Source organism: Galeopterus variegatus, unplaced genomic scaffold, assembly GCF_000696425.1.
Source record: "Galeopterus variegatus unplaced genomic scaffold, G_variegatus-3.0.2 Scaffold929, whole genome shotgun sequence".
Classification (NCBI taxonomy): Eukaryota; Metazoa; Chordata; class Mammalia; order Dermoptera; family Cynocephalidae; genus Galeopterus; species Galeopterus variegatus.
In genome coordinates, this window is record NW_007727040.1 from 436,582 (window position 1) to 463,013 (window position 26,432).

General features: G+C 36.1%; 1 pseudogene; it reads right to left on the minus strand.

Moving 5' to 3' along the window:
* Positions 1–538: 538 nt before the first annotated feature.
* Positions 539–26,432, minus strand: part of LOC103591119 — a 27,795-nt pseudogene continuing 1,901 nt past the window's right edge.

The following is a 26,432-nucleotide window of genomic DNA, read 5'->3' on the forward strand; positions in this document are numbered from 1 at the left end:
GAAAAGAAGGCAAGTATAAGGGAGCATAGGGTATCATTTGCTTCATTAAAAAGAAAAATCATTGCTTCTACTAAACTTACAGGTACTTACAGAAAGAAAACAGAAAAGACTGCTAATTATCCCGATTTGAGCACTACATATTGCACACAGGTATTGATATTCAACCCTGTACCCCACATATATATATATACAATCAGTTATGCTTCAATAAAATAAATAAGAAAACAGGAAAAATAAAGATTAGGCTATTTTGGAAAAAATATTCAAAGAAATTAATGCCTGTAAAGTCCTTGACAAAAATAGAAAGAATAGCGAAGGGTTTAATATTTTATTAATCATCTAGCAAGTGGTTGACCACTCTAATTATGAAATAACCAATCCATGTTAATCCCTAAAGCAACAGTCTTTTCAAAGAGGAGGTAATATCTTGTGTTTTTGTTTATTCAACAAATGTTTATTGAATATTTTCTTTCTTTTCCTTTTTTATTCTTTTAAATCTTTTCAGCTTTTATTTAAGTGCAACGATCTAAGATAGATTTTAGATCCTGTTGAAAGCAGCCACGTCCATGGACTGCACATTGCACTCAAAAGCACTGATCTGCTCCTCCGGCGTGTCTGTTCCGACTCGATCATCTCCAATTCACACTGCATTTGAGGTTTTTAAATTCCATATCGCACCGGAACTAGTTTAGAGAGCCTCAGAACAAGCCGTCTGCTTGAATGCTGCTGCTGCTGCTGCTGTCCTACAGTGTTGCCATATCTACACCATCATCCCAAAGTTTCACATCTATTAAGAAGGATTACTTGGCAACAAGTGCAGGGTTTTGGCTTTCTTTGACTCACACTATGCAAAGCGTCCTTCCCTTCGCCTCTTCGCTGCTGCTTCTATTTCCTGGTCATCATCAGATCCAAAGAGATCAATGTCGCCATCCTGTCTGTAACTCCACTTCCTGTGGTGGCTTCCACATTGGCCGAGCCATACTTGCCCGAAGCTGTCTTCACTCCAGGCAGGCTGTCCTTCTCCTTTTCGTAAGACCTGATGTGATCACACCACCGTCGGGCATGGCGCCGGGCGGCCAGCGGCGGGCCGCAGCCTGCTTCAAACACCGCGCCATCCGCTGGGCATGCGCGGACCCGGCGGCGGCGCTCTGGTCAGCCGGCGGGCGGGGCGGCGGCCCGATCCGCGGAAGAGCGCATGCGTCAGCGGCTGCGCTAAGAGAGCGGGAACGGCTTGTGGGCTATTTTCCAAGTGCAAGGTACTGTGCCAGGTGCTGTGAGGGCTCTACACCATATGCAGTCGCCAACTCCAATCACCAACAAAAGAATAGGACACCATTTTCCACCGAAGTGCAACTTAAAACCTAGTGAGGCAGGGAAGATGCTTAGAATAATTAGAAATAAAAGCAGTGTTTGGAAAGCGCCTTGTGAGTACAACGAATATCCTTCAATAGATGCTCAGAAGAACAATGTGGCCACAGGAAGAGAGAAAGCTTAATGGAGGACAGATATGAGGCATAGCATCAGTCTCACCAGGCCCTTCACCAGCTAGCCCCTCTGTTGTGATAGGATGGAAAAACCTTAAGCTTCAGAGTGTGATCTGACTGGGTTTCATTCCCGGTTCTGTCACCACTAGCTATGCAAATTGGGTAAATTTCTTATTATCTGTAAACCAGCTTCCCAGTCTCCAAAGCAGGTTTTTAAAAATATAATATTCTTTTCTTGGTGATCATTCCTCAGTCCTAGCTGTCTGGTTTCAGCCCACTCCTGGTTACTGGAATCAGCACTGCAACCATCACCTCTTAATTGTCACTTTTTGATTATTAAATCCAACTGAGGCCTCTTAAACATTGTTTTATCGCTTGGCTGCACTTGACGCTCTTGATTAATCATGCCTTAAAACTCCTTCCTCCCGGCTCTCAATGACACTTCACTACTACTTTCCTCTGTGGAAGTATCCTTCAGACTGTAGGGCAGGACTCACTAGTGGACTCAGTTAGTGCATCACCACCAGGAATTGCGGGGGGGGGGTGTTTTGTTTTAAATTTTAATAAATTTTTATTTTTTAAAGCAATTTTAGGTTCATAGCAAAAATGAGCAGAAGGTATAGAGATTTCCCATATACTCCCCACCTTCACACATGCATATCCTCCCCCATTAGGAATTTGTTTTTTCAATGAAGTAAAATAGAATAGACTTAGAAAAATCAATTGCATCACACTAACTACAGTAGGCATTGTTTAGTGATGTATTTGCTTCAGGGATGTGTGTGTGTGTGTGTGCGTGTGTGTGTGTGTGTGTAGATGGATTACTGTGTGTTTGTAAGTATACATGGCCAAAATATGGAATATATTTCTCATTGCAAGTCATGATGAAAATTTTACAAGCCATGGTAATTAAGCTTCTCAGATCAATTTGCTAGTTCCTATTCTTACACTCACCTCTTTGATATTGATCCTCTTCTCTTTGGCTATCTATAACCCTCAATTATCTGTTTGCCAGCTCTCTTCTGAACTTCACAATCAACTTTTCAGTATTGCCACCTGGATCTTATCATTATAAATCATTGATCATTTTAATTGAGTGACATGAAGAAAGTGATATCTTAGCATGCTTAGCTGACAACAGTAAGAAAAAAAGGTTAGAAGAAGAGAGACTGGGAAAAAGGAGATCAGTTAGAAAGTTACAACTGTGATCCAGGTAAAGCAATTGGAGAATATGTGAGAGTTAAAGGTAATGAGGGTGTTGAGAAAAAATAAGTTTAATAGCAACTTCAGAAAGAAAAAATAAGTTTAATAGCAAAGGGTGTTGAGAAAAAATAAGTTTAATAGCAACTTCAGAAAGAAAAAATATATATACAGTAAGTTTAAGATGATGGGTGACAAATTTAATACCAAGTCTCAAGAATAGAAAAATTAGATTATTTCTCCAAACTTTTCAATCTGAAGAGAAAAAGCAATTTTAATAATAACAATTACCAGTGATAATAGTATTATGTTTGTTTCATTTTTTACTTGGGCAACTAGCAGTATACTAAACACAAACAGTTTAAAGACTAAATTCTATCCAGAACTAAGCCCAGTCCATAACTTAGTTCCACAGAAATTTTAGTTTAATAAACAGTATGCATTTACGTTCAGGTTTGACTTTGCACAGAGTTAATTAAAAAAAAAAATACATATCAGCAAAACTAACTCCTCCGAAATTCCAGTACTGGTTGAACCTTTACATCTATACTTGTTTCATAATCAAATATATAAATAAATAGGTCATAATTTTGTAATTTTCCCATGTTTATTTATTCTGTAAAAATTAGAATTAAAAAGAAAGAAATTTAAGATTCAAACTATTGTTTGGATATTTAAGTTCTAGACTTATGTGTAAAGATATTTTTCCCCAATAGGATCACTTTACTTCACACTAAAATGCCTCTTGCTCTTTTCTAGGAATGATGTAGCTTTAGAATTACATGTCAACAAAGAAATCTGTGATACTGTTGTGTCAGACAATTAATACCTCATTTTCTCCTCCTCTTTAACTAAACTTCATAAAATGCCCTCTAATTATACTTTAACAGGATGACGACAATTAGATCAGACCTCAGCAAAGAAGAATCAAGATGGAATTGAAGACAGTTATGAATTACAGTTTGAGCTTTTGCTACTCCTCAATGAGTTCAGCACCTATACAAAGTGACTACCTAAAACATCAATGAGAGCTTATAAATTCACGTTTTTACTTTCCCAAAAGTAAATGAGCTGATGAGAGAATGGCCATCTGCTAATGAACAGTATCACTGAAAGAGAATTGGATTCAAAATCAGAAGACCCCTTTTTAAATCTGATTTTATCATTTGCTAATGATTTGGCCTCAGGAAAGTCACTCTTTAAGGCTGAATTTTTTTCTATTTGGAAAATAAAATTAATGTATTTTATAATCTAGAAGGCACTGACACATAAAGCACCTAAATATCTATATTCCTCCAGATTTTCTGCTGAAATACTCTTTGAAAAATACCTAAGGGTGTTCAGCAGCTGAACTACTGCCTACAAGAAGGAAGGTAAGGGAAAGAAGGTCTAGGTCCAGAGACATTCATCTGAAAATGCCTCCTTGTGATAAAGGCAAGGAGAACATAGTCCACACAACAGCTCAAGGTACACAAGGTCAATAAACAAGAAAAAGAGAGGGAGAGAGGGAGGGAGGGAAGAAGGGAGGAAGGGAAAGAGAGAGAGAAAGAGAAGAAAGAGGAATGGGATTCACACAAATTCTTACATTCTAATATGAGAGCTCCATGCAAAAGCGCAAAGCAATGCACATGAGAATATAATTGGTTTCACAAATAAGAGGTGCTATCAGTGGCATTGTTTCACTCTGACTATGCAAGACTAAGTAAGCTTATTGGGAATCATTTAGCAAAAGCATGAGAGTGTCAGTCAAAGAGTAAATAGACATAAAGTAGGAATGCTGTTGCTGTTTTTATCCAAGAGTGGCATTACAATAATGCTAATGGAATATTATAAAGGAGTTGCACAAATTGTATTCACGGCTTGCTTTCTTATGCTGCAGGTGTGTGTTGAGAAATAGAGTAGAGAGTGAGCTGGACCATAAAATATTCTGTTCTCAAGAGATCTTAAAGCATAAAACAGCAAAAACTGCTCAGGAAGAGGGTAGGTAAAAGTCTGCATCAGTCTCTCAAAGACAGGAATAACCACTGGCAGGAGGTCCATCATTGTCCCAGTATAGATTTAGCTCAGAGGGAAAGATACTTTCTAGTTGCTAAGTTCTCCAACAGAATCTTTTTTTCTTCTTTTCCTGTATTTATATAGTTAAATCAATCTCATTCCACAAATGATTGGAGGTTGCTAAGTCCTGGGGAATTCTTAAAGGAGATAATCCTACCAGTCTGTCTATGATTCAAAAACAAATACTCTTCCTATAGACCCAGATACCTTTTATCATGCACAGCAACTCCAGAAAATATAACTCAACATTTCCTTTAACTATTTCAAATGTTGAATGAGTTTGGCCTAGAAAGAAGAATGACGACCAAGAAACATGGCCAGTGGGCAAGAGGAGGGAACTAGGACCATAAAGAGAGATGAGTGAAAACATCTCACATTCCCTTAGGGCAGGGCTTGGAAGGGGGGCCTATTGTCCAAAGAATAGTGCTCAAAGAGGTCATGATTGGTTTCAGCAACCACCAAGGACTGAGAAACTCTAACCAGGCAAATGGGGACACAAATCAAAGGTTCACAGAAGCAGGCAAGACTAGAAGTCTGGTCTATTACAGAGTCTTGGTATCAGGATATCGGGCCATACAGAAGATACCAAACAGGTAATGACTACACAGGAACCAGCTATTGCTTCTTATTATATGGCAATACCAAAAACTCATCAGAGTGTTATGGTCTTTTTTAGGTCGGCAATACAGGACAAGGCTTACCTCCTGGAGGAAATTAGTACTTAGCAGTACAGGAAGGCAGAATGGAGCCAATATTGAAGGTGTAGACCGAGTAGACATGTAGATTCAAGAAATTCATTTTAGGCCTATTAGATCCTGAGAAAATAGTATTAAAACTATTTCTAGACCCTACCACATCAGTGGGATTGAAATTCTAATGTGTTGCTGGTATTCACCAACATGAGTTCAGGAACTAAGCAAGGCTGCATCTTCCCATGAAGGGCAGGGAAGATCACAGCTGAGCAGAAATGGAAGATACATACATTGCCAACAGCCCACAGATGTCACAAAACCTGTCTTTGTTCTGGGTCAACAAGGCCCTTCACATCACACATACCTACATTCTGATGCCCAGAGAGAGTGATAGGGTGAAAAGCAGAAAGTTCAAGCTGTTCTTCTCTATATTTTTCCCCCCTAGAGATTTTTTTTCCTAGACGAATAAATTTAGCCATTTAGATTGTGTCCTGGAACATATCAAGATCGTTCTGGATTTTTACTAGTGATGTTATTAAGTTCTATTGTTTCTGTCTCTCTTTGTTAACAGACTAGTTCTTATTCAGGATTATTTATAATCAACAATTCAGACTTTCAACAGTGAACTCATTACATTCATACTAAACTAAGCAGCACAGTTCTCTTTTTAAAATACAAATGAATTTGGGCCAGCCCGGTGGCGCACTGGAGAGTGCGCCGCTTGGGAGCATGGCGGTGCTCCCGCTGAGGGTTCGGATTCCATGTGGAGACTGGTTCCCGCTCACTGGCTGAGCGTGGTGCGGGCGCAACACCAAAGGTTGCGATCCCATTGCCGGTCCCCGGTACGGGCGCGACACCGAGGGTTGCGATCCTGTTACCGCTCAGTAAAAAAGACAAAAAGGAAAAAATAAATAAATAAAAATGAATTAAATGAAATATTATTTTAATTTTATAATTTACTAATACCAGAAACCATCAAATTGCATCTATTTCCTTTATTACTAAAGATTGCCAGACTTTGGGAAAAAGTAATCCAAAGATCTATAATTAAAACATTAAAATTTGCCTTCCTTCAACATTGCAGTCAGGAGTCAACACTGTTGATAGATTGGTGTTTATCTTTTTAGACATATTTTTGAAAGTCAGGAATTAAGAAGTAAAGTGGATTTTAATAGTTTTCCAATTTGTGCGCTTTTAAGAATCATCTAAGATGCTACTTACAATATAAATTGTTGCGATTCACTTTCAAAAATTCTGATACAGTAGATCTGGGATGTGACCTAAGAATATGCATTTCAAGCATTAAAAGGATTCTTATCATGTACTCTAAGACCACATTTGGTCAAGTATTAAACTTACAGCTATTGGTTCAGTGTTTTTGTTAATATTTCTACATATTTTAATGTTGTTCAGTTACATTCATTTTCACCATTTTTCAAAAGTGTATTCATTTTATGACTTTCATAATATATTATTTGTGTAATACTCTCTAAACATTTATGTTTCCCTTCAGAAAAACAGAAAATCATGTTTTAATTGAGCTGTGAACTTGGAGGCAAGCCTACTAGAACTTATAGGAAAAGGTGTTTCTCTGTTTTCCTTTTTATTGGTTTACAATCACTGATTCCTCCTATATTCACACATTTTATGGTTGAACTAATATGATCCCATAGTCTCAAGGCATTCATAAAGACAGAGAGATTAGGCAAAGTAAAAGATAAGTAAATGTGTTTTTCCCCTCTGATGAAACTTAAACGAGAGCTGCTTAAGTTAATTATAAGCTGTCAGTGATTAAAAAAAAAAACTAGAAATTCATTTTATTGATGAGAAATAGACAAACAAGAAACACTGTGCTCCCTTATAGTCACCATTAACACTTTTAAAGCAATTGAAAAGTAGTCCATTAAAGACTACAGGTGATTTGTAATGTAAGTTGGACATTGTTGTCACCGGGGTCAGTCAGGATAGATTTTCATTCAATTACCTACACATCTTTCTCCCCAAGGACACCTGAAGGAGTCATCTGTACCAAACTCCTCAGTGATTTTTAACTTGAAGTTCATTAGCTCAGTGGCAGATTGATGTATTGCACTTAAAATACACTCAAATGTCATCTTTTAAAAATCTACTAACACAGCCTTATACTATGTAGTTAAATTCAATCATTCAATTTAGCTTTTGGTTCTTTAAAGAAATTACTTTCCTTTATCAAATTCAAGCTGCAAGGCTGCCAGAAAAGGTGTTAATCATGTCATTTACTACCATTAATGGAGGCTTTGTTTTCATCCAGTTCTCTCTACAACTTCCTTCTGCATCATTTTTTTTTTCTATCCAGAGTGTTCCACTGTATAATTACTTCCTGAAAGTAACTTATGTACATTAGGAGGCATATTAAACAATCAATCAATAAATATTTATTGAATGTCTACTATAGGCCCTGAAAGAAGAAGACTTATGCCCTTTACTCAAAGAACTTATCATCTTATTGGCAAAACATGATTTATACACATGAAATGATTAAAGGGCCATAAAATAAAGTGCTAACTTGTGTGGTTCACAGAATTATATGCTACTGAAGTTTGACTATAGGAACGGAGTCAGAGGATTTAAGCTGGGCTCCAGGAATAAGCAGGGTTTTGGTAGAAGAGACAAAAAATCATCACAAAAGACTGAAATGGTGTGAGTACAGAAGGTGGGCTCAGAAGCAAGAAAGAGCACGGCCAGAGTGAGGTAGAGAGAACAGCCAGCCTGCCTGGACTGGAAGCTTCATGTTGAGAAACAGTAGGAGATAAAATAGACTGGATAAAAGAAGAATAACATTGATTAGACTGTCCTGCTGTAAAACAAAACAAAAAATACAAGACTGTCTCTGATCTCTAAAAGTTTACATTCCTTACAGAATGATAACATTCTAAGAGTATTTCATCTGTCTCTTCAAGTTGTTCACCTACAGAATTTTTCTGTCCTTAAATTTGATTCATTGTCCACCATCACTAGATTTGCAGGCTACCAGAGAAGAATTTAAATTCGACTTTGATTGTTAAAGGCTATCTCCCCTTTATCTTTATAGGTTCAGAAGAGATAAGGATAGATTTAACTCAGTGTAATCAGTCACTGACTGGACATTATTACAATATCCACACACATGTTGGGGCCCAGATTCTGTATTGTTTTTCTAATAAAGAATAATTCCCTGTGAGAATTATGAATTGGGAATTATAACCATTCATAATTAACAATTGTTAAATTATTAAATTAAATTGTTAAAATTTAACAATAATTGTTAAATTTAATTGCTATTTTTAATTTAATTACAATTAATTGAGAATATTTCAATCATACCTTAAATGGATTTACAATGCAAATGGTATTTTTTTTTTTAAGTTTGGATTTGACCATCAATATCTCATTACCTAGGAAGTTAGAAAATCTCTTCCCCTCAATTTTTTTTTTTTTTACTGTCCTCTTTTTGAATGTGAGACTTGATTTATATTTCTTTGCTATTCTGCTCTTCTATTTTCTTGCTCAGTGTCATGCAGGAGGTTTGCAGAGATGCTTGGCAGTGATACATCGTCTAGTTAATCCAGACATTTGGGCTTTGTGACCTCCCTGAGAATCCTATCAACCCCATTCTCACTGTCCTTCACACTTTCTCTTGTGCTGTTCTGATTATGTATATATAAGTGTTTGGTAAAAGTGTTGGTTGCCAATTTAAACTATTTATTGTCTCAACTGCTTCAGCTGCTGCTGGATTTCTGAACTCAATCTGCCAATAACTTCCATGCAGCACATGTTCACTGAAGTTTTAATTACCGTTGCCAATTGCTGAACTCTTCGTACACATTCACAATTTATTGTGTTCCCCCCTTAGTACTGTTTCTGGCATCTGCCCTAACTGCTGGATTTTTTGGTATGGAGAGGTTCAGCAACTATCTTTACAAACTCTCTGCCCAGTGGGAGGTGCTATTATTTTACTTTATTTGGAGAAATTGGCTGTTCCCCCAGGAAACAAACAAAATCGCTGTCTTTTATATTTCCTCATTTTCTCACTCTGACTAAAGTCAAAAGTTATGCCTACAGGCTACAAGGGTAGCAGGAAATATTTTTGTTTTATTTTAAACCACAGTCTTTCCACTAAATGTGGATGTAAAATCCAACTTCACAGAATTGAAAACTAGTTAATAGCTAAAGTTGCTTGAGCACTTAAATGCCAAAAAGTATGGTAAATATTTTACATGATTAATTTCAATTAATTTCCACAACCAACTTATGAAATAGTTATTATTATCCCCCTTATTCAGATAAGAAAACTGAAGTTTACAAAAGTTAAAGAAATCTTCCCAAGTTAACAAAACTTGGGATTTAAATATATATAGGTAGATAATAGGTAGTAAAGCAACTACCAGATTCCAATTTCTTTACTTCTATGTTACAGTCCCTCTCAGGCCATCAGTGACTTAGAGCAAAGAATCAATTTAGAGTAAGATTGAAAACTCCTTGTCCAGAACCATTATTTTTAGAAGATGTGAAACATCATGACAGCTTAGGACAAGAAGAAAATCATGCACTTTAACTTCTGCATACGTATTAATTAGAAATAGGCACAACTATTGTTACAAAGAGAACCAAGCCTTGCTCAAATATAATAGAAGTTCATTGCATATTAACATAACAGTTCAAGGGGAAGAGTTTAAGGCAGCAGGGTGGTTCTCCCTCCATTCTGTTATTTAGGGACTCAGACTGACAGGGTTTGATCACTTATAATATATGGCTTCCAGTGTCCCTCTGGTCACCTTTGATTATCATCATTCCAACCCAAAGAAAAGTGAGAAAGAATACGGAGGGGTGTATCTGGGAGTTTTTAGAGCCAGCCTCAGAAGTGGCCCATATTCCTTCTATTCACTTAACCACTGGAAGAACATAGTCTCATGACTACACTTTAAATGCAACAAAACTTAGGAAATGTCATGTAGCTGGCCACCCATCTGCCCAAGACTTCAATTACAGTGGGTGAAAGGAATAATAGGTTCTGAAGGACAAATAGCCATCTCCAGCACAATCTACCTCTCTGACCCTCAAATATCTGTACACACATAAAACAGACTCACTCGCTCCCCAAGGAAACAATTCAAACTCTTATCCTGTTGCTGCATCCAATCGGAAGCCCAGGGTCTTTGGAATGGGAAGCTTCTCCACCAGGGCTGGATGTTTTCCTTCAGGGTACAGAAACCTATAATGGTCTTCTACATTAGCCCAGTCAATATGCGTTAATGGAGCAGGGTAACCACAATAAAAATACCTGTTCCAAAAGGGAAAAATATGTGGAGAAACTGAAACTCTCATTTATTACTGGTGGGCATATAAAATGGTACAGCCACTTTGGAAAACCATTTGGCAGTTTTTTACAAAAGTAAACATACACTTGCCACATGATCCAACAATCACACTCCTTGGTATCTACCCACATGAATACTTCCAAAAGCACATAGATCTGGAAGCAACCAAGATGTCCTTCAAAAGCTGAATGGATAAACAAACTGTGGTACATCTATACAGTGTAATATTATTCAGTGATTTAAAAAAATGAACTATCAAGCCACAAAACGTTATGGAGGAACATTTAATGCAGATTGCTAGGTGAAAAGAAGCTACTTACTGAATGACTATAACTATATGACATTCAGGGAAAGGCAAAATTATGGTGACAGTAAAAAGATCAATGATTGCCGGGGGGACTGGGAAGTGGGAGGAAGGAAGGGATGAATAGAACAGAGTGCAGGGAATTTTTAAGGCAATGAAACTATTCTGTATGCTACATGTCATACATACATGGTGGATACATGTCATTACACGTTTGTCAAAACTCATAGAATGTACAACACACCGAATGAATCCTAATGTAAACTATGGAATTTAGTCAATGATAATATATCAATATTGGCTCATTGGTTAAAACAAATGTACCACACTAGTGGAAGATCTTAATAATAGAGGAAACGGTGTAGAAGGAGTGAGGAGTACATGGGAATTCTCTGTACTTTCTGCTCAATTTTTTCATAAAACTAAAACTGCACAGAAAATAAAACCTATTAATATTTTTTAAAGGGGGAAAGAGGGGCACTGGGAAACATGCAGAAATCATAGTCTACTGAAACAACACATTCCTGCTAGGCTGGCATTGTGTAAGCCCCTGACCTGGGTGGTAGAGAGAGTCCCCACACTGGGTATGATTCTGCCCTCTGTGAGAAGCTTCCTTGTTTATGATCCTCAGAAGCCCTTGGACTTACCTTCCGAGGGGTTCTTCCTTCTCTGTTGTCCTCCATGGCACGTCTATAATGAGCATTGGAGTGTGTGCCCTTTTTCAGGGATGGCATTTTCTGCAACCCACTTCTTGTTCATGATAGTTGATGGTTTAAGGATTACTTTATAGGTCAAAGAACCCAAAGCTTTCTCAGGTGAGATTTATGGTTTCTTTGACAGTTTAATTCCTTCAAAAAGTAACTAGGTTTCTGATTTACTTCTTGTGCCTTCCAATGCCAGTGACCACACCCAAAATTTAGGTATTTTTTTAGTCTGTGTTTTTAATTTTAACTTCCCTGCACTGTGGGTGTGTGTGCATGCAAACTTAATGAAAGCTAACCAAAGGCCATCTAAAGCAGCTGGGTGGGAAAATATCACCCTTCGTCTGATTTTTGCTGCAAGCCTAATTACCTTAATTTAACCTAGACATCTTATTGAGGCTTTGCATTTGAAACTTTCTTAAATCTTATTTCCTGTTTGGGTTTCAGAAGCAGTTAAATTTTCCAACCCTGTGAGGCCCTTCATCTCTGGATTCCCTCTCTACCCTTCAATCTCTGTGCACAAACTAGCCAATTCTTATAATACCTTACTTGAAGCAATGAATAACAGCCAACACGTATAAACATTCAGCTCTTTCCAACAACTACACCTAAAACTATATGAGCATGTGCTCCACATTCTAAGTTATAGTTGGAGTTAGTTTTAATAAATGTCAATGTTTTGCCATAATATAATATTTTTCTCCAACTTTTCAGTCTATGACACCACTGTCCAAACATTAATTTCTGGATTGTTTACAAGAGATAAATTGGTTGCACAAACATCAAAAATTCAGTGATTTTTTTAAAATGTGTCTTTCTCATATAAAAGTCTAGGAAGGGGGTTCCAATACAACCTTGGCTTTTCTCTATGCAGCCATTCGGGGATTAGTTTGATGGCTACTGTGTCATTTTCAACACATGAGTTCCAAGATCTCTCTGGTTATCGTCATGCTGATTAGGCCGAAGGAAAAAAAGGCACAGCAAAATACTCAGAAGGCTTGTGGGCCAGGCCTGCCAGTGAAATACATTGCTTCTACTCCCATTCCACCAGAAACAACCCAGTCACATGGCAATATCCATCTGCAGAGGAAGCAGAAGAATGTAGTGTGGCTGGCCAAATGTTTGCCGAGCACCTCCATTCCAATGGAAAAAGGAAGAATACATCTTAAGAGACAGCAGTATTGGTCCTTAGCCCCAGCCTAACTTCACGGAATAGTGACTGATTACCTCCAGCACCACATAGGAGGGTGTCAATCCACCTCCAAGTCCAGGCACCAAAACAGTCATTTGGTCAGAATGAAAAAACAATTCCCCTTCCACTTCAGTTAAAAGCTCCCCTTCTAATTGTCTGTCTCAGCATCTTCCTCTGCTTTATCAAGACAGCTATGAGTGAGAAAGCTAACTGAAGAAAAACTGTCTTCCAGAAACAGGCAATCGCACTGGAGCATAATAGTGAACTTTACTATATGCATCTGGATTAATCATGTTTAGGGAATCAGCAGCCTTTCCATGTTGCACTTGCAGCTTTGTACTTCAAATGATCATACTTGAAATTCATTCTGCAGTCTTCTGTCCAGCCAAAGTACCCACATCTCCAGGAAGAACAAAAATTAGGTTACTGGCACTGTGCAGTCTCAATCCAGACAGACAAATAAAATATATCCTTTAAAAATTATTGACATTCTCGAAAACATCATCATTACTAATATTAAACTGCTTAATAGATGTGAGACACCATTCTTAAGAGGTTGCTTGCATTACCTTATTTCATCTTCACAAACATTGTCCCCATTTTACTGAGGAGAAAACTGATGTAAGGGGAAGTTTATTAACTTACACAGGTATAGGCAAAATCACACATTAGCAAATGGAACACTTAGCCTCACAGTTCAAAATGTTTCCATTTGGGTTAACAATTACATCACATTTTTCTCCAAGAACAATGCATAATTCATAAGTGGTTCTTGCTTTACATTTGTGCAACTAAAGACCCATTCAGGAGGTTTTCCCAGAGTGAAGTAACAATCAGTTCTAAAGGAGTATTCAAGTCATTAGCCCTGCTTGTAGCTTTTATATGACAGTTTTTACATGTTCTATCTATGAAAATTTTAGGACACACGCTTAGAAAACCTCGCAGGTGTAAAGCGTTGCTCAGAAGCAGTCTTAGCCTCATCCCATTAAACACTGCTGTCATCTAAAGCTACTTGTTCACATTCCACACTTACCAAGCAACCTTCTGATTGTGATTTGGTTTCCCCTGTGGTTCTGCAACAGGGAAGAATGTGCTGATGAAGAGGATTTTATAGTTTTTATGGTTTCTGTGACAACACTCTCTCATATAAAATTAATAGATGGCTTGGATTATAATGTGACTTTCCATGCAAATCACTAAGAGAGAAAAAAAGGAACAATCATGCAAATTTGGGTGTTCTCAGCAACAATAATTAGATTTACAACTGAAAATGAATAAGTTGATATTTTGTGATCTAGGAAAGAGGACTGATCAGTGAAACGAGAAAGCTTCATTGGCCATGTTGTTTGGTTCAAAGTTAGTAGGATAATAGTAAAAGGTGAGAAGATGACAGGAAAAAAAAAGAAAAGCAATGAAAAGACTGGAAATTAAATTGTGCAAAATTTAAATTTGACACAGGTGTTGATAAGGAGAAACTGTAGGATTTTGAGGAAGATAGGCATTTGGTCAAATTAAAGGAATATATGTTACATTTTTATAGAGAAAAAAGAAATTTTTAGAAGACAATCCACACAAAATTAATTTGAAATTTCCTGTATGATATTGTTTCAGCTCAGGCACTAACAGGAATGAAGAAATTGAATTCAACTGAAAACAGTGTAGGGGGAAAAACTGAAAAAGCAATGGCTAATACAATATTTCATATTTGAAAGCAATGGGAAATGGGTGTGCTTCCAACAGTGATGAAAAAGTCAAGTGGAAAAGTTTTTCTTTTCTGAAAACTTGTTCCTCTCTCTGTTCAGGTATTGATGCAATTCATTCTGACAGATATTTGTTGAACACCCCATGAGCCCAGTGCTATACTAAGTGCTGGATAAAATATAAGAAAAAAATAAAAATGGTTCCAGTCTATATGAAGTTTAAAATATTGTTGAACAAATAAGACAAATGCACATAAAACAGTTTCACAACAAAAAGTCTATAAAAATGAGTGATAAACATTGCAAGCTCGATAGGTACTCAGAGAAGAAAGACAACAAGGCAGACTAGAGTTGGAAGAAAAATTCTTGTAAGAAAGAACATTGGGTACTTCATGAGTACTTCATGAATGCTTTTAGGCATCAGCATCACAAGACACAACAAAATAGCTACGTCATATAAAGGTTGCAGGAGAAAGCTTTGGAAACATTATAGTCTGCCTTCCCTCATGCCCAAAATTATGTCTTATATAAAATTATATCTTCTCAAAATCATTTTAAATTGAACAGTTCTATGTCTAAGAGGTGAAGATAAGTGACCGGAGAATTCATCTGTTAGATATGTTCAGGTAACCCTCAGTGACTAAAACTTTGAGGATGGGTGACAAATTTCGAACACACACACACACACAACCTTAGGAAAATTAAATACATTAAAAACCCTAGAGCACAGGTGGTACTCTAGCAGTTCTCCTTGGTATATTTTGATTGCCTGCCAAAAGGGGATCCACAGAATTATTAAACATTTTTAATTGGTTTCTAACATCTGAAAATCAAAATGTCTCAGCTAAAAATTTGGATTCCTATCTCATATATTTAAAAAATCTGAAGATCTGATAACACTATGGCTGCATTCTCACATACAAACAATTTACTCTTTCATTTAACAAATATTCATTGAGCTCTGACTATGGGCCAGGTACCACTGAGAATATATCACAGAACAACAGCAAAAATAGAAAGAAAAAGGGAAATGTAGAAATAAAGTCAGAAACACAGAAGGAAGGAGGAGGATGGAAGGAAGGAACTGGAAAAAGAAAAGAGAAGAAAAAAAGTTCATGGAGATTCAGTAGAATCTACTGGAGCTAAGTAGCAGCTGCCCATTTTAAACAGATATCCAGCCTCCAAGACACCACAACTTCCATGGCTTCTATTTGTCTTTGAAATAGAGACAGAGATTTTGCAGAAAAGTTTTTTAAAAACTAACTCATGTCTGTAACAATGAAACATTGAAATATCGTTTTGTTTTGTTTTTTTAAGCTGCTTCACTTATTATTTGTCGGATTCATGGGCTTGCCTAGTTTTGGGATTTGTGGGATTTGTTGATTAGAGTCAAGATCTCTCGCCTTTCAGAGAGTTGACCAAATTTGGATCTGAACTCCTGTCTTTTAGCCTGTGACATTTTAAAGCCTTCTCAATGATTTCTACCAGTTACTGCAACTTATTTTGTCATGGTTTTCTCTGTCTCCACCATGAAAATTCAATCTTCTTCCTTAAGACACCCTGGAAACAATTTAGCCTCTTCATCAATTGCCACATAATATCCCCTCACAGTAAGCACGTCATGATTTCAATAGGCTTTACTCAAGACTGGGGGTAGAAGGGGAGGCAGGTAGGACGCAGGTGCTAGAGGCTTCTGTAGAGTCTCTGCCGCCAAGGAGCTTGCTCTGCTACCCACAGGCACAACCCAGAAACACAGGCAACTCTAAACCGATGGAGCATGGGTTACAGGAGATGCTCCAGCCTGCCCAGAAAACTTGCCCTCCAGTGAGACATTCTTGAGACTTGTTATTATTTCTAAGCACATGGAATTCCACAGGAGTAACAAATTAATGTATCTTTTATTGCCTTTTTCCTTTCCTTATCTCACTTCCCTACTTCTTTACTTTTCACTACTAAAATCACTTCCTAATAACAACGTTGACCCAAGGCTATGTCTCAGGACCTTGTGGTTATTGTTTCTGTTCTTCTCTCTGCTTTTGTTTGTTTGTTATGTTTTGTTTTCTTTTTCATTTTGTTTTTGTTGTGTTGGAGGAGGAGGAGGGAGTACTGACACCAGGAACCAGTATAATTAGAGGTTATATGACTTTGCAGTAACTCAATGATTCCTCTTTTCTTTTTTTTTTTTTTTTCTCTTTCTGTCTTTTCCATGCCTTCTCTGAGGCAATAAATCCTTTATTCCCTAATTTGCATTTATTCCCTAATGGTTCCACTAATTTGCATTTACTCCCTAATGGTTCCGTTCACATCCTAAATATTCAGAGTCCCATTCTACCAACAATATTTACTTGACTTTTCTCAAACAAATGTAAGTGCTTTCCTAAGAGGACTTTGGATGTCAATTGTTAACTAAATATTTTTCCTACTTTGTTACGAATAGTAATTGCATAAAGATAGAAGGAAAGAGAAAAACATATATAGATTGAAGCTGGAGCTAAAAGCTTGAATTTCAAGAAAAGTAGACTTTCAACTAGAAAACTTTGTGAGTGATACTGAGGGAGTCCATCAAGGCAGATTTCCATCAACTTTTTTAGTAGAATTACCTTCTAAATGAAAATGAGGGGTAGAATTAGGACTCAAGCTTGAAAAAAGCTTACTTGAACATTGACCAAAAACTAGAAAATAAATTAGCTCAGCCTTTCGGTAGGTAGAAATGAAGCATAGAGAATTATTGCAAGGTTCAAATTACCAGATAAACCAGCCTTTCTAAGGAGAAAAATAAAGGACTTAAAAGAACCTGAAAAATGCTGGACTGAGCTCATTGAATGAAGTCACACAGTATAATCCTAACCTACCATTTCCTTTCTATTCAGCAATTGTGAGCGGACCTTGCGATTCCCCACATTAGGCTGAAAACAATAGTTTACTCACTGTCAATAGTTTGCTAAAAATGTTAAATTGCAGAGGTTATTGATAGGATAGGAATTTCTGTGAAAAAAAGGTAAAGGGGAGTTATGATTCCTCCTCCTGCAACCTCACCTACATTGCCTGCCCCACTCCTATTCCTTTACAGGTGGCCAGAGAACAAAAGTGTTTAAACAAGAGATGGCTCAGTAATCTTCTTCTAAGGTCTGTACTGAGACCCATTTTTTATTGGTTCTGGAGCCGGGAGGGAGGTGTGCACAGTGGGCAAGGAAAAGGAGTTACTTTTAAAGACAGGACTCACCTACCAATGTCAAGAGCATTAAAATAAATGCTACTAAAAATGCAGTTTATTTCCTTGCTCTGAAAATACTTTTAATAACTACTTGACAAGCAATAATTTTCTATCTATGTCTAGGGATAATCTTCTAAACTTCATTTTAGGCATTAAAAACAGTGCAATAACAAAGAACGAATAAGATTTTTTTGCCATTTCTAGAAAGATTACTAAGCCTCAGTGCAGATAAACAGTCAGTACTTTGATGAAAAGCAAAAAAAATCACCATCATTATCTTCCCAGACTAACCCAGTGAGTTCCATTTTAAAAAGGTAGATTTGGAAACTCCATAAGTACAACCTACAAATTTCTCATTTAGGATAGTAGTAATTCAGGTGTATTTTGAAAACTTAGCCAAAACAGAATAAATATTAAAAGCCACTATTACTTTTTTGTTAGATCCTTCCCGAGTTCTTCTTAATAAAAGTAAAGAAGCCCAGTCTTTGGACTGGGCCCTGAATCCCATGTTTTAGCTGGCAACACAGGACTAACATGACCAGTAACCCAGCAATACCAGACAAAAGCTTTGGAGAAATTCCTGAGCATCTCTTTCTTCTCTCATATCAAATTTGTTTCCAAATTCTATCCATTTTACTTCCTAAGGAACCTATTTACTACACATTCACTGCCACCATCCTGGCCCAAGTTGTTGTCATCCCCTACCTGGAATACTGCCATAGTTTTTAATTTGTCTTCCCCAGACACACTTTCATCTTTTAATTGCTTCTTCATACAACTTCAGAGCAATCTTTTGAAAATGTCAATCTGCTCAGATTGAAAACAAAATTTCTTAGTATAGCCTACAAGACTTTGCAAGGTCTGTCCACCAACTGTGACTAGCCACATCTGGAATTGCATTCTCCTTTGCTCCATAACGCCAACTACACTGGAGGTAACGTTCAGTAAGAACAATGTGCCATGCAAACTCCAAACAGATTCAGACACTGCTATTCTAAAGTGTCCCTTTTTTTGTTACCATCTTAATTGTTATATTTGGGAGTGCAGAAAATCCTCAACTTACAGTAGTTCCAAGTTGAATGATCCTTCTAGAATTAATTAGTACAAAGCATTTTATCAAGACTGAACTAACATCTCAGAAATATTCCATTTTTATCTGAGAACAAAGAAACTTTACAATAAGTAGTACTCAAATCAAAATCACAACATCTTAGATTTTTTTCTTTTCATTGATTAAAGTTTTATATCTATAATAAATAAACTTCAAACCATATAACTAACTTTATGGTGGTAAGGAATAGTAAAAAGTCATAAAATAGAGTAATTTACAGTGCATTTGAAGCCACTTTAAACTTCCAATTTCTTCAATTAAAAAGAAATATTTAGACATTTTATCATCAATAAACTAATACCAATGTAGATAAAAATTAGAATCATCCAAACATCCTAAAATCATGCTCTAAAAAAACTAATATTCTGACAGGAAATGAAATCAAGTTTAAAACTCGAATCAAAGCACAACTTGAATGCTCTTGGAAAAAAATAAAATGCCTTTTGAAATTTGAATTTGCACACGAAGGCAAGTAATCATATACAACCTTGGAAAATCAAAGCTATCAAGAAAGAAAAAGCTTCCATTTAGAAATAATACTTCAGAATGTAGTGGACTTTAAAAAGAACACTTTTAAGGTTGTTAGGCCATTTTTGTGTCCTCCTCAAAGAGCTGTTTTATTGTGAGACTCTTTTCTGAAGAAATACAGATATTTTATTTCCAATTTATCCTTCCCCTAGTAGGAGAACAGAGAGGGAAGAAAAGCCAGATTGTCCTGCGATTTTTCCCAGAAACACTCCATCACACATTCTCTATTTTCTTCTTACAGTAGAGAGATCTGGCAAGTAAGTTGCTATTGTTTTAAATCTAAAGGCATTCTGCATGGTGGATTCTTGCAACAAAACTAAATTAGAAAAAGGAGGTATCCAGTGATGGAAGGAATTATCAGTGTACTTGTTCAATGTACTTGTAAAACTTAAAGTAACATATTTGTTAATGTTTGTTGGCATTTTTTATTTAATGTACATAGCAAGACCACACATTTCTGTGTGTTATTTATAAATTAGATACATGAAATAAAGAGCAACATTCATCAAGAAATGGGACATAAACAATGTAAGTCCAAGAAATAATGTCTTTTGTAAATAAAGGTGCAACATTTTATGGCCTAGTTATCCTCCTGAATCTCTTTTTTTTTTTTTTTTTTCAGCTAGCCTGTATGGTGATCCAAACCTGTGACCTTGTGCTCTAACCCACCGAGCTAACTGGCCAGCTCCTGAATCTCTACATAAGCCAAAAATAAAAATTATTTGTATGATAGGAACTAAGAAATAATACTGCTAATAGAGGAGTGAAAACAACTCAGAGTCAGAAACCATTCATTCTAGTGCTAGTCCTGGCTTAGCTGGTCATTATTGAAGACACTTGCATCCTGAATCTCAGATATCTAAACCCAAAAATGAAGGACTATAATAAAATTCTGAAATTATATAATAATATTTTAATATACTATTTTTATGATCATTTTTATGGGTGGCAAGAATTCTAAATGTATCAAAAACTAATTGAGAAAATTTTAAATTAGAAATATTTATAACTAAAAAGGGACACTGTCATATCTGAAAACTTCATAAAGTTATCTTTGTTGCTATATTTTTGACTCATTTAGAATAAAACATATGTATTTGACAGAAAAAATAAATCACCCTCCCAAACTTAAAAATGCAGAATTAAGCATGGTACATCAGTTTTATAAATTTTGTTTTTGTTTGCTTCTACTATAAAATTATAGCAAATGATCAATTACTCAGACAACTGACAATTAGTTACATCTTTCTTTCGTAAGCTTCACAAATAAAAGTGTGAAGGCTTTATGGCCCGTGCTACTCAGTTCTTTCTATTGCTTAGATTTCCTTTTTTTAATCAATACATATAAGTCAGAAAATAATATAGTTATGTTTTCTTTAAAAAATACTAGAGATCAGCCAAAAGGTAGACACTACATCCTGTAGTTTCAACATTCTTATATATAAAAAAAATTCCTCAATCATGTGAATGTTTGACAATACTATGCACTTTTCACAGATGAATAGTTATTTTATAATGTGAGGAAATCAGAGCTCTGTGCCATTCATTTAGACAGTGTAGCATGATGAGTCTTTTGTGTAACCCAGCCTGGTTTAGGACTGATCCTTCCTTTTCTTGTCTCAGCAGAGCAATTTAATCTAGTAGACCAACACAGAGCATCTTAAGTCTAGGTGAAAATGGATAACCTGCTGATGTAAAAGATCTTAAGCCTCTGTTAAATCCTTTATACCTACTTTGACTATCAGCTTCTAAGATGCTCCCAAAGGATCCCCACGTCCTGGTTTTCATGGCCTTGTATAGCTCCCATCACACTGGATAGAGCTGATTTATGTATCCACAGGATATTGAGGATCTGGAGTGTGACTTTCAAGATTAGGACATAAAAGACATTGTGGCTTCTGTCTTACTCCGTCTATCAGATTGTTTAGTCTGGGAGAAAATAGCTGTCATGTTGTAAGAACCTGTATGTGGCACTATGAAGAGGTCCATTTGGAAGGACAGTAAAGCCTCCTGCCAATAGCCAATGGTGACAACAGCCAGACAGCAGCTATGGTGAATGAGCCACCTTAGAATTGGATTCCCAAGCTTTCAGATGAATACAACCCTGTCTGATGCCTTGATTGCAACCTCCTGAGAGACTCATTGCGAGAATCACCCAACTAAACTGCCCCCAGCTTCCTGACCCTCAGAACTGTGTGAGATAATGTTTATTGTTTTACTTAGGTAATTGGAGTAATTCGTTATGCAGCAATAGGTAACTAATACACTTACTAAGGGTCTTTGATTACTTTAAAAAAAAAATCTTGGGCTGGCCAGTTAGGTCAGTTGGTTTGAGCTAGATGTTGTAACACTGAGGTCAAGGGCTCAGATCTCTGTACTGGCCAGCTGCAAAAAATAAAATAAAATAAAATAAAATAAAATCTTGTCATCACTACCCCACTATACATGCATGCGTGTGAATACACACTCACATGTGCTTGCACATATACCAATGGAAAATATATTCTAAAAATTATTTTTCTACCCCAAATGCACTCAATCAGAAATATTCATCTTCTTTATCTAATTTCCTCAAAGTTACTTTCATTACATAATAAAAATTGCTATAATTTTAAAATATCTTTAAATTATTGCATCTGAAAAGTCAAGAATTAATTTTACCTTTTAAATATTTGTGTATTATAACCAAAATGAATTCAATCTAATAGTTACAAGCTACTTACCAAGAAAAATAAGACTGAACTCTGTTATACAATATATCATTAAAAAATAAGCCACTTTTCACTCTCTCAGACATTTGGTGTTCCCATAACTAACAGTTTATGCTACCAAGAGACTTTCTTATTTTGACATATACAAAGGCAGTCTCAGGAACCACAATAAGCTGTGTAGCTGACACTAAACACGAAGTAACTTTGCCATCACCACACAATGATTCTTGGCTAATGCCTTTAAAATAGCACATAACGAATTCATAAGGTTGATTGTTTTGCTTCTTCAGCTGGTTGCCTGCTTGCCACATAGAACTAAGTGCAACTTCTTGAAGACATTCCTTATATTTAACACCACAGGAAACCACTTTTTCACTCCCAATTTGCTGTGTGTGTGTGTATTTGGTTTTTGTTTTTGGTTTTTTTGGTTCTTTCATTTTTTTGAAGTGGGGGCACTACAGATTGGAAAGGTATGCAAGGGTTATTTGTTTCCCACAAACTAGTCATCTTGCTGTGAGAAAAAGGGAAGCTCCCATCTCAAGCATCTGCAGAAATGCGCTGATTGGCACTCCGCTGACTCGTTGATCTTAAGCACAGCTAGTAGAAGTCTGATTGTAATTATTCTTTTTCCTTCTCTCTCTGTATATATCAGGTGCAGCAGGGCTCTCAGGGATGTGCTGTTTAGTATCAAAACCCAACAGAGTTGGAGAGTTCCCATTCCACATTCACGGGTAGGCAGGGAAACACATTTAACATGGCTAAGTTGTTTGCAAGCCAAGTCAAGCATAGCAGGGATCATGATCGGAGCCTAGCCAAGTGCTCATTGTGGGTGGTCAATGCACATTTGTCTCATTTAATTGAATGATCACAGAGAGCTTTAAACTAAACTGGAGCTTTAAAAAGTTTCCATTATAAGTGCCAGCTTTTAACATTTAAATATGGTGGCAGATTCATATTCTCAGAATATGACTACCAGAGTCTTTCTGGAAACTTCCTGTGGCACAGGCTGTAATTACTGTACATGACCAGTAGAGTGACAATGGAAGCTTCCTGCCATAATTTTCTAGACCCTCACTCACCCCCCCACACACAGAGTTAATGAACTATCTAGTATCCTTTCTTTTAATGAATTAATTCTTTTTTTCTGTTATCCATAGTTATTTTCTGTTTTTTAGAACTATAAACCTTGACTGATACAGAGGTTCTTTAAAAAATAGGTTCCAGAATTTGAAGCTTTTAATTAAGCCACTTAAAAGAGGAAATATAAACTTTTTAAACCAATACAGAGTTGGCAAACACATCATGAAATTAAAATATGCCATTTCAACATAATATTATTTTTAAATGACATCATAACACTAAAAAGTAAGAAAAATGTAATTTCCAAGTAAAAAAGTCCTTAGGTTTACCAATTTAGCTTCACGTTTAAAAAAAATTTTTTTTTCACATTGAAAACAAAATTCACAAGCATTTGGGATGCACTCCTGTAGAACATTCAGCTGAAAATGTATTTATAACCATCTGTTCCACCATGCCTCATAAATTACCATTTTATTTTATTATATTACCCCTCAACTTATCTCCTTTCATTCCTATGTAATAACATTGTAATTAATTTAAATAACCTATCAGTCTATGGAATAAATTGGGTTGGAAAAAATGCTGAAAAAGAAGTAGATCCCTGAATTTATCTACAGAGTCAACACAATCCTACAGTAAGAAATACTTACTACTTATTAATATAAGTATATATGTACAAATTAGTGGAATAAAAATGATACTCCAGAAATAAACTTATATATTTATGGTCAATTATTTTTTTATGAAGCAATTCAGGGGAAAGAATAGTTTTTCCAGCAAATGATTCTGGGACAACTAAATAGCCATAGAATAGCAAAAGAATGAAATTGGACACCTACCTCACACCATATACACAAATAACTCAACACGGACCAAAAACCTAAATGTAAGAGCTAAAACTATATAACTCCTAGAAAAACAAACAAACAAACAGGTGTAAATCATTGTGACCTTAGATTAGCAATGGTGTTCATAGATATGATGCCAAAATCAAGAAAAAAAAAGGATAAATTGGATTTCATCAAAAAAATTTTTTAAAAACCTTTGTGTTTCAAAGGATACTGTGAAAAAAAGTAAAAAGACAATACACAGAATGGGAGAAAAACTTTGCATGTTATATATATGATAATGACCTATTATCCAGAATACATTTTTAAAAACTATTACAATTCAAAAATAAAAAAATCAAATAATCCTGTTTAAAAATTGGGCATGGGGAAATGCAAATCAAAACTAAAATGAGACACCATGAATACCCAGTAGCACAACTATAATACAAATGACAGACAATACAAGTGTTGGTGAAGATGTGGAGAAATTGGAATCCCAATACACTGTTGATGAGAATGTCAAATGGTGGAGTCCCTTTGGAAAACAGTTGGCCAGTCTCTCAAAAGATTAAATGTAGATTTACCACATGACCCAGCAATTCCACTCCTCAATATATACTGAAGAGATTGAATATATATGTTCACACAAAAACTTTCATACAATTGTTTATAGCAGCATTATTCATAATAACCAAATAGTGGAAACAATTCAAATGTTCATCAACAAATGAATGGATAAATAAAATGTTGTATATCTATACAACGGGATATCATTCAGCCATAAAAATAAATGGAGTACTGATTTATGCTGTAACACACATGACTCTTGAAAACATTATGCTAAGTGGAAGAAGCCAAACACAAAATACCAAATATTGTATGATTTTATTTATATGAATTGGCAGAATAAATTAACAGAAAATAGATTAGTGTATACCAGAAAATGCAGGGAGAGAGAGAAGGGAGGCAGGGGAGTATAGGGAGGGACTGCTAATGGATATGGGATTTCTTTTAGAGCTAATGAAAATGTTTGTAATTTTGCTGATGGTTGCACAATATTGTATACATACTAAAAACCATTGTATTGTATGCTTTAGAAAGATTGATTTAATGGTATGTGAATTATATTTCAATAAAAAAAAAAGAAAGCATCAAGTTTAAGTTCAGAGATGTAGAGAGATATGAAGAGCATCACACCTGCACTAACAAGAAGAAAAAAGCAGGAAAAAAAAGAAATTATCAAATTTTCTTGGGCTCATCACAGAACCAAAGTCAAAGGGCAAACGACCTATTCAAAATATAGGCAAAGAAAGACCTGATAATTTGCTTACAGGAGCACATGATGCCAGACACCAAGTAAACTGATAAGAAAATTCACTAAGAAAAAATTTTTAACAAATTGCTAAAGGCCCAGTTTGGCAAGCAAGAAAGTAAGAAGACCTAAGAGTCTCAGACATGGGGGGAATAGGGGAAGATGTTAGTTTTCCATTAAACCCACCAGGCTCTCAAAGAGGAAATTGGGAAGGATCCTGAGAAAGCTTCCCTTGTGGTTCTGGCTGGGGAGGAGAAAAGCAGCTACTGCTATAACTCCACCCAGAACCATCTCCTCTATCAATTCTGTGAAACAAAAGCCTAAATCTGCATATTAAAGAGCAGTTAAAAAAAAATTGTCACCTTAGGCACTTCTGCAAACCCATTGCAGGTAGAGGAAAAAATATATCCGGACAATAAATCTTTGTCTCTGAGGGTAGAGTAGGAATACGCACTACATGTGGATGAGGAGCAGGAGAACCTTAGAAACACAAGTGCTGAAAATGTCTCCTTCCCTACCACACCAACATATCAGGTAATAATTACATTGAAATACAACTGGGAGAGCTCCAAGAGAAAGATATTATGTGGGAAGTGGGGTGAAGGGAAGTCCCAAAGTCAAGTAAGAAGAATATTTTGAGAAAAAATCTTCTTACACGCTAGGTCACCCCATACACACAAATCATCACTAAAAGAATAGTAAAGCTGGTGGTGCACTGAGATAACCACAGCAACAACAAACATCAAATCCAGCCCAACTCCTAGCTAAATTAACACAAACCCCACACAAAAGTCCTAGCAGAAGGAAAAGCATACACATCTAGAGATATAAGAAATACTTAACATAGTATCTACTGTCCTGTACAACATTTATGAATTTCAATCAAAAATTTCAAAGCATGCAACAAAGAAAAATAAAACCAGTCAAATTAGACAAAGCTTTCTTTCTTTTTTTTTTTTTTTTTTTTTTTTTGTTTTTTTTT